Consider the following 8404-nt stretch of genomic DNA (forward strand, 5'->3'; position numbering starts at 1 on the left):
AATAACCCTATGGCTAGACTGAAGGTTTTTTTTTTTTTTTTTTCTGAAATTTGTTGTCAGGTTACTGTTTGGATTTTCTTTCTAACATACATTGTAATTATTGCTTCAAACATTTTACATTCAGACGGCTAAAGTTATCCTATTGAGTTAACTGGATTAATTTTAACCAATTTAAATATAATTAAGCAAGTAAACATAAATAAATCTTTTTTTTTTCTTTTGCTCTATGAGAGTTAAATAGAATTTAATATGCCTTTATTTCCATCAGGGCCATAGTTATATTCTCTTTTTTCCATTTTTAATTTTAATTTTTAATAATTCTTTATTTATATTCAATGGCTGTCCATATTTGTAGGGTAAAATATGCATTTCCAAAGCATGCTCACAATGCGCAATAATCAGATCAAGAATATTATACCAATTGGTTGTTAACACTGCACCAAAAACATAATAATATAAAGTAAAATGGTTTTTTTTTTAATGCTTTGTAAAACCTACTGAGAGTTAACTCTATACCCTCCTCTTCTGGAGGATCTAAAAATAATAAATAATATTTAAAATCCACAAAATTATATTTTATAGATATAAGCCAGTAACTATTGAGAAAGAGGCAATGCCTTGATTTTAGAGACTGTGATATAGTTGAAAGAAATTGTCTATAACTCTACAAATCAATAGGATGACCAACACACAAACCAGAAAATAAGTAAGTAACAAACAAAATGGCCTGTGCTATTGGAGAATTACATTTGAGCCATGTGATGAACCATAATAGAGTAGTCAGGGCAGGGTGTTGGAGCTGACTTGTGAAGGACAAGAAAGGAAGCCCCTTGGCTGGAGCACAGGAGTGAAAGTGAAAGTAAGGGAAGCAGGTACAGATCCTTCAGAGTCTTCTGGCAATTTTGGTTTTAGTGTTTCTGTAATGGAAAAGTATGGGAGTGACATGATGTGATTAGCAGCTTTAACAGATCTGCATTTCTAGTATAGAGACTGGATTGTAACTGGAAACAGGTTTAGCAGTTAGGGACTCTGAGGGTGGTCCAGGTAAAACACAAAGGGGATGTGGAGAGTGTGGACCCATGAGGATATGCTATGGTGGTGTTGATTACACCTGGATAAGGTATGAGGGTGGGATTGAGAATGGCTTCTACATTATCCCACCAATGCTGTGCTGCTCTTATGGCTCTAAAACTGTAGTCCCAGATATTTTCAGGTCCTAGTATTAAGTCAGGCAAGTGGCTTTCCTGGAAGTATCCCCTCCTAGTATCAGCCTCCTATGGCACAGAAACTATCTTCATTTTTAACAATCCAAATGTTCAACTAAACCGAAGTGTACTAGTGAGTACATTTTTGCTGCAAATTCGACATTTCAGTCTTGCTACAGTCTTAACAGGCTCAGAGTTCCCATCCAAAGCCCATATGGTAGAAGTCAGCTTTCTCTTAGCCAAAATAAATCTTTACTCTCTCAACATTCAGAGTCTAGAACTCCACACTGACTGACCTCTAGCCAACACAGGTGATCCTTCCTATTTGTCCCTGCATGAGAACCAGGGGTAATCATTTTTTCTCCATAAGAATCCACAATACATAAATAGAACTTTGGCTGTATATAACTGGTACTTCTCCACTCAGAAAAAGTATTAAAATGGTGGACCCCATGCCTTGATTACTTTAAATAATCTTTTGTAGGATACTAACAGTTTACATACATATTTATTATATACATATTTGGAAAAAGTTTTAGCTCATAAAGTACACTCCAATTTGCATTATAAATATTACTTTGCAGTGTGCGTATATAGTCTCATGGTCACTCTATTAGATTCTCAAAAAAGCAGCGTAGATATTTTATTTTACTCTTTTGACTGAAGTTTTTATTGAATGGTTTTCTCAATGACTAGCTGACCTATTATAGAAAATGAGAATCTACTCTAAAAATAATGGATCTTTAACTCCCAGAAACCAACTCTCACAGGAATTCCATTTGGTGACTTTCCACAAATAAAAGAATAAAACAAGTTAGAATGATTCTCCTTTGTTTGTTCCTCCTCTTATAATTTCTACACCAACACTAAGTGGAGAATGAAAAAAAAGGAAAACAATAGTTCATCTAAAAGTTTGAGTTCTCAGTTAAAAATGAAAATTATGTGTCCCAGATTGGATTAGCATTATGTTTTTGTGGAAGATGGTCAAGTGTATTACAATGACCTGAGGAGATGCTTTAAGTAAGTACACATGGCTCTCTCCCTTGGGAGTCGCTAATTTAGAGTCAGCTATATAACAGAAAAGGCACAAGCATATCATATTTTGCAAAAACAGTTTTATATATTCCAATTAAATATTAAAGAATGAGTCACAGAAGGCACAGGTTGGTTACATGTGATACTATTACATAATTTACATTACAACTGATTTTAATAGGTTCTTTCATGTAGATCTTGACTATGTAAGAAACAACATCTTATGACTCTTAGAACTATAAGTGATCTTTGTCTATTTAATGTCTTTTGGATAAAAAGGCCTCTAAAAATCAAATGATGTGATTCTTTTAATAGTAAGGGATATGGGCATACCAAATTTAAAATATCAGATCCTAAGCTCTCTATTAATTTTCATTTTCCTTGGATCTTAGTTGACACATACCTTAAAACAAACAGGACTGCAGAAGTGAGTAGAAGAAAACCAGGAAATCCTTGTGAAGAATGGTTGTTGCTGAGGTAAGGCAGATGGCTCTCAGGGGTGCTTTCTGCATGTGCTCACCAGAGTGTGTTTTGTTCTTTCTTTTCTCATTCCTTCTCATTATATTCTTTCTCTGTCATAAAACAGAAATCTTTAACAATGGGCCCTGCAAATTCTATCAAATTCTCTCTACTACAAAAATAGCCTTTAGAGAGATTACCTGAAAAGTAAGTAACAGGAAGATAAACTTGTAAAATACGATGTATTTTTGTTTTGGTTTTCTAAAGTTAATTTATTTTATAACAGATAGAAAGAGGTCCCTTGATGGGGTCTTATCACATAATAATCCAGCCCCATCCCCAGCCTTCCAGGATACCATGAGCATGCCCAGTTGATTCAGGACCCCAAATCAGGACAATTGCATATCACCCCAATATTGTACCATGGTGCCCATGTGCTTTGGCAATGTACTTTTGTTTATCATAATTAGCTGTGCCAAGTGAATATTTCACTTTTTAAAATAACAGCATTTAATTAGATGATATTTTTCACAGGCACATTCATCTATCACTTTGTTTCCGTAAAAGTTCCCAGAGCTATCTCATCATTTACTGTAACTCTATCCTCTTTCAGAGATCGAGTTTATTTGGAACACAGACAAGGTTGAGTAGGAGAAGTTTCTGAATGTCTCTAGCGTCCATTTGTACTTCTTTCATCTCTGGATTCTTAGGCACACATTTCCTCTTGCTCATTATAATACTGGAAGTTAAAAGCAAAATGCCATTTGCAACGTGAGGGGCCAGCCATGAGTCCACTTGTTCACTCTTTTCCGCAGTATTATTTCTCTTGTATTCTATTTTTAGACCTTCTCAACTGTCTGGCTTTACATTTTTCTTTTCAGAATATGGGCTCCAATGTCCCTCCTATCTTCATGATGGCAGCACCAGGTACTTACACGTCTGCTTTCTAGCAGAAAACTACTTACTTTTTTCAAAGCTTGAAACTCTGCTTATACAACAAAACCTTGGTAGAATTGTATCCCTAGCTACATGGATTGGTTTAGTTTTTACTGCAGCTCTCTGGTAATGCCAACTGTCTTTGTTTCCTGCATGAATCACATAAGATACACTCAACCCATGTTTTACAAGATTTTTCTAAATTTTCCCCATTTTCAGAACAGAATATTACCCGTAAGAACAGTTCCATTTGTCCTCTATTTAAAACAGGGAAAAATGATTCCCTTCAACCTAATTCATTTGATTAAAGCTCATTTCCTATGTTAATTTCCAATGATACATACTTATTTATAATTTTAAAATAAAAGGAAGCTGTATAATACTCTGTATAAATTTAAATGCCACCATTTTGTCCTTGAATGATTGCTCATTTCTCTATAGTGTTATAAACTTTTACCTGAATGCTCTGAATGCCATATTTTTCTCAGAGCAAAGCTTCCTTAGGGGAAATCCTTTACAATGTGTTTTCACAGGCCTCTCTAATAGAGTGAATAGTCCGGTAAAAGGCCAAATGAAACACAGCATGCCTATGGCATTGACAACAAAGCAGGAAGCTGGGCCGACTGTGGTCCAGATGATTTCTACTTTCACACTCTTCCTGGGTTACAAGTGGACAGAGGCGATGCTGTCCTACTTGCGAGACCAGGGTGTCATTTGATAAAGTGCATTCGTGAAGATATTTGAAGCCAACAACATGCATTCACAGCATCTGTGACAGAAAAGACACCTCCGAACATTTTTTATTTCTCAGGAAAGATTCTTAGGTCTTTCAGCAAATCATAGGGTCACGTTGGGGTTAAGCACAAAGGGGTGATTGGCCAGACTTTTTTCTAATCTGTCAAAGTTCTGAATCTGAAAAGTCAAGTGATGCCAATTCAATGAGCTGCAGGGACTTGGGAGACTTTAGAGTCAGCAAGTTAGTTTTAAAAGTCTCATTGCCTTTCTTCTTTCAGGCAAAATAGATAATGAATACAAATCTTTCTACATCATTAAATCTAACTCTTACATATAAATGTTCTGGTATTCTAGCCCTAAAGTTTGGGATTCTTGAGACATTTAGATAACCCTAAAGTTTAGTTTATAGCCTATGACAATCTGTAATAAATGCTGTTAAAGTCACACTTAACTGCATTACTACCATTACCTTCAAATTTACAATGAGGAGCTAGATGGTGACACAGGGTAAGGCAATGTTCTGCTATTCTGGGAAGGTCCTTTGTGAGAAGGTCTCCTTTGCATCTAGGTGGGTGTATGTATTTGTCCGTCTCTCTCATGGAAAATGTAAATAAATGAACTTAGAAAAATTCTTTTAAAAATTTACAATGAGTTTTGCATAGACTTCTGTATAGACCAAAGCCTTTAAGCAATTATGCATATTATAAGGGAGTGTACCAGGAAGAAAGGACATAAAAAGATGTTTGCATTTTGGTGTAAGGTAACCTTGCTTTTGTGGCAGCTGATTTTAATTTGCATGTAGAAACATCAGATTATTTGGAAATTTACAGGTCCCCTGGAATAGGGAAGGGAAAACAATTAAAACTCTGCTCTCCACTAGGCTCTTTTGTTTTCCAACTTAAATATAAACATCCTAATGAACAAATTCTTGTGTCAGTTTTTCAATAATTTTATATACATTTAGCAGCATAACTAAACATATTTAAGGCTTTATTAAGAATCATTATCAAATATCACTGAAGGATAAATAACATTTCAAAGGAATAATGTTTTCTAAAACCCAAGCCCATAAACCATTTACCAGAAAACTAAGTCCAACTGCTTCTACTTGCTGTCAATGAAATGAGTGGCAGAGGCTGGAGAAGAAGGGAGTTCATTTCTGCACCCAGGTTACAGGGACACAGTCAGCAAGCACCACCAAACTCTCTCATAAAGCTCAGCATGTGCTAAGTATTTGGATATAAGATATAAGCGCATGCAAATCATTCCTCACTACGGTCAAAGTCAATGGCTTTCCTCTGAGAAATTATCCTGATTCCTTTTTTTTTTTCAAATACCCCCTTCCTGGTTTCTCATCTGATCATTTCTCAAATAGACCTCTCCATGACTCAGCACTTGGTCAGACTGTTCTTCCTAGAGACCTTTCTTGATCTAAAAATGGTGGTAGTTCTGCTAAACCTCCAGCTAGCCTGCTTCACCATGGTATTCTAATTAATTTACACCTCAGTGCAAACCATGGAAATGCCCCATGCTAGAGGGTTGAGCAATAACATGAGGAATAGTTTGAAAATAGAAGTGAGTCTCTTAGGTATTTGTTCTTCCCTGGACCTTTGATTTGTGATGGTAGGATGAGGCTTGGCAAGGGCCTTGCTTAAAAGGAGACTTCTGGATGTTCATAGATAAATTGGTATGAGGTATGAGTAAGGACAATGAAGAAACAGCTAAATTATTATTCCTTTCCATCCAGACTGTCAAAAACGTATCTGTAAGGGAACCAGCAGTTAGCGTAATGGCTATGTCGCTGGACTCCCACGTAGTCGACTGCAGTTCGTGTCCCGGACCCGGTGGCTTAAAACTCACGCCAGGCGCGTGTGCGTGCGTGCCCAAGATCCCAAGAGGAGAATGGAGGAGAAGGGATTGCGGCGTGACCATCCCCCCTGGGGGGGTGATTTCTCGCTTTCTGTCTCTATGTCTCTGTCTGTCTGGTGAGCGCACGCGCCCTACAGTGAAAATCTCTCCAAAAAAAAAGTATCTGTAACAAAGCCTACTTCTCTCTCAAATAAGAGGAGAGAAATGTTGGAGAAGATGATTAGTTCACATGTTTCCACTAAAATTCTTCAAAGTCCAAGATGCTCTCTGTGTGTGGCCTTGCTGGAAAAGATAATGTGGTTGAATCTGAAAGGCAAACAAGGCTAGCAGTGGTCAGAAAAATGCTCTGAGGGAACAAAAAAACAATACATAAAATAAGATGGAATTCAAAAGGTCTCAATACTCTCACCACAGAAGGTGAATAGTAAAATGTGAACATGAAAAACAGGAATTTGGATGGAGTTCAAATGACTTTTAAAGGCAAAATGCCTCCATCATGTTAACTCCCTGACTTAAAAATACTGACTCTCTCATAAAACTTCAAGACTTCTTTTTTACCCTTTAACTTTAGCAGAAATAACATATTTATAGGCTTGCATCTCTGAGACATAGGTCCAAAGAAGACAAATCATGTCTCTACTTATTTAATCAAGGCTCATGCTTTGAAAAACACCTTGGTTCAGCTTCTTTCTGGGTCCTGTTATACCATGGCCAGTGGCTAGATGGCTGGAGCATACATCTTCTAGCCCTCTGTGTACTTAAAGCCATCGCAGGCTGGAGCAGGTGTGTAGTTATACAACTGTTGGCTTCCACTGCAGGAAGTGGGTACATTTGGGGGAGAGTGAAGTGAGGTCCATGCCTAATTTGTATAATAGGTTGTAAATAACTTTGGGATATTTCAGGACAAAAGATTGTATTTAAAGGTAAGATTATTATGAAACATGGTAATAACAGTAATTAGTGTTCTAATCATTACAAACAAAGGAAATGAGAAAATGTATCTTTAACCATCTGATGTTAACACAATAAACCAAACAAAATAAATAAGTGAAATCAGCATTTTGCTTGTTCTTCAGAGTTGACAGTGACTTGCCCATTGAATAATAGGTCTTTGCAGAAGGTCTGTGAAAACCATAAGGTCATATAAGGCATAATATACGTGTGTGTGTGTTTGTGTGTGTGTGTGTGTCTGTCTGTCTGTCTGTGTGAATGACTTCTATACTCCTTCAGCACAGTGAATCTAACTTCAGTATTCACTGAAAGAAAATAACAACTTGGCTAGGTATACCATGTAAACCTAATGTAAATTGGCAGCAACAAGAAAAAATTATTTCTGCTCTTCTACCTTGATTTTCTCCTCATGGAGGAAGAAAAGGGGAGGATGTTATTTTTAGGAAGGCTTTTATGGACACAGATTACATCTGATCACCTTTCCTTACAGGTACTTCTAATCAACGTGAGATTTGGGAAATGCAGATTCTCTCTGATGATAGACAGAAGTAGCAAACAGAGCTCTTAAATCTAGGTGTGTCCAGAAGGTAATGTAGGTAGCTAGGTGTTTATGCTCTCAAAGGCAGAAGATACCGTATGGAAATATTCTCAAATGATGGTAAAGATAAGCTAATAATAACAATATGTGTTTACCATAGATTAATGAGCCTTGCAACCCCCAAGCTTCCTTCCTCTGAGATATATGTATTTGTGTATGTTTGTGTGTGAGTGTGTGTTGCTTCTGTTATTCATGTGACCAGATACTCCAGTGGACATTACCAACAGGAAATGCAAGGCGTGAGTATCCGGAGGTGGCAATGCTGGCATTAGACAGAGCAAGCTTTTGAGGAGCAGGGACCTCTTCCAGGAAGAAAACCTGGAAATGGGCTGCTTCATTGTTATTCTGTTTATAAAATGCTGTCTTGAAACATCTAAGGCTAGGAATTTTCTCTTAGGAGAAAGAAGCAGGATTCACACAAAGCACGGCTTGATTCATGTTATAATCTTGTTTCAGAAAGGAGTTAGAAATTATTTTCTTATTAAAGATGAATAGTACAGCTCATAACTGAATGAATGTACACTTTAAATAAGGTGGTAAAGAAAATTTGCTGTTTTTATTGTCAATAGGTGCTTCCATATGTTGTAAAGATCACTATACCTATGACGAACTCATT

Source organism: Tupaia chinensis, unplaced genomic scaffold (genome assembly GCF_000334495.1).
Source record: "Tupaia chinensis unplaced genomic scaffold, TupChi_1.0 Scaffold144180_1, whole genome shotgun sequence".
NCBI lineage: Eukaryota > Metazoa > Chordata > Mammalia > Scandentia > Tupaiidae > Tupaia > Tupaia belangeri.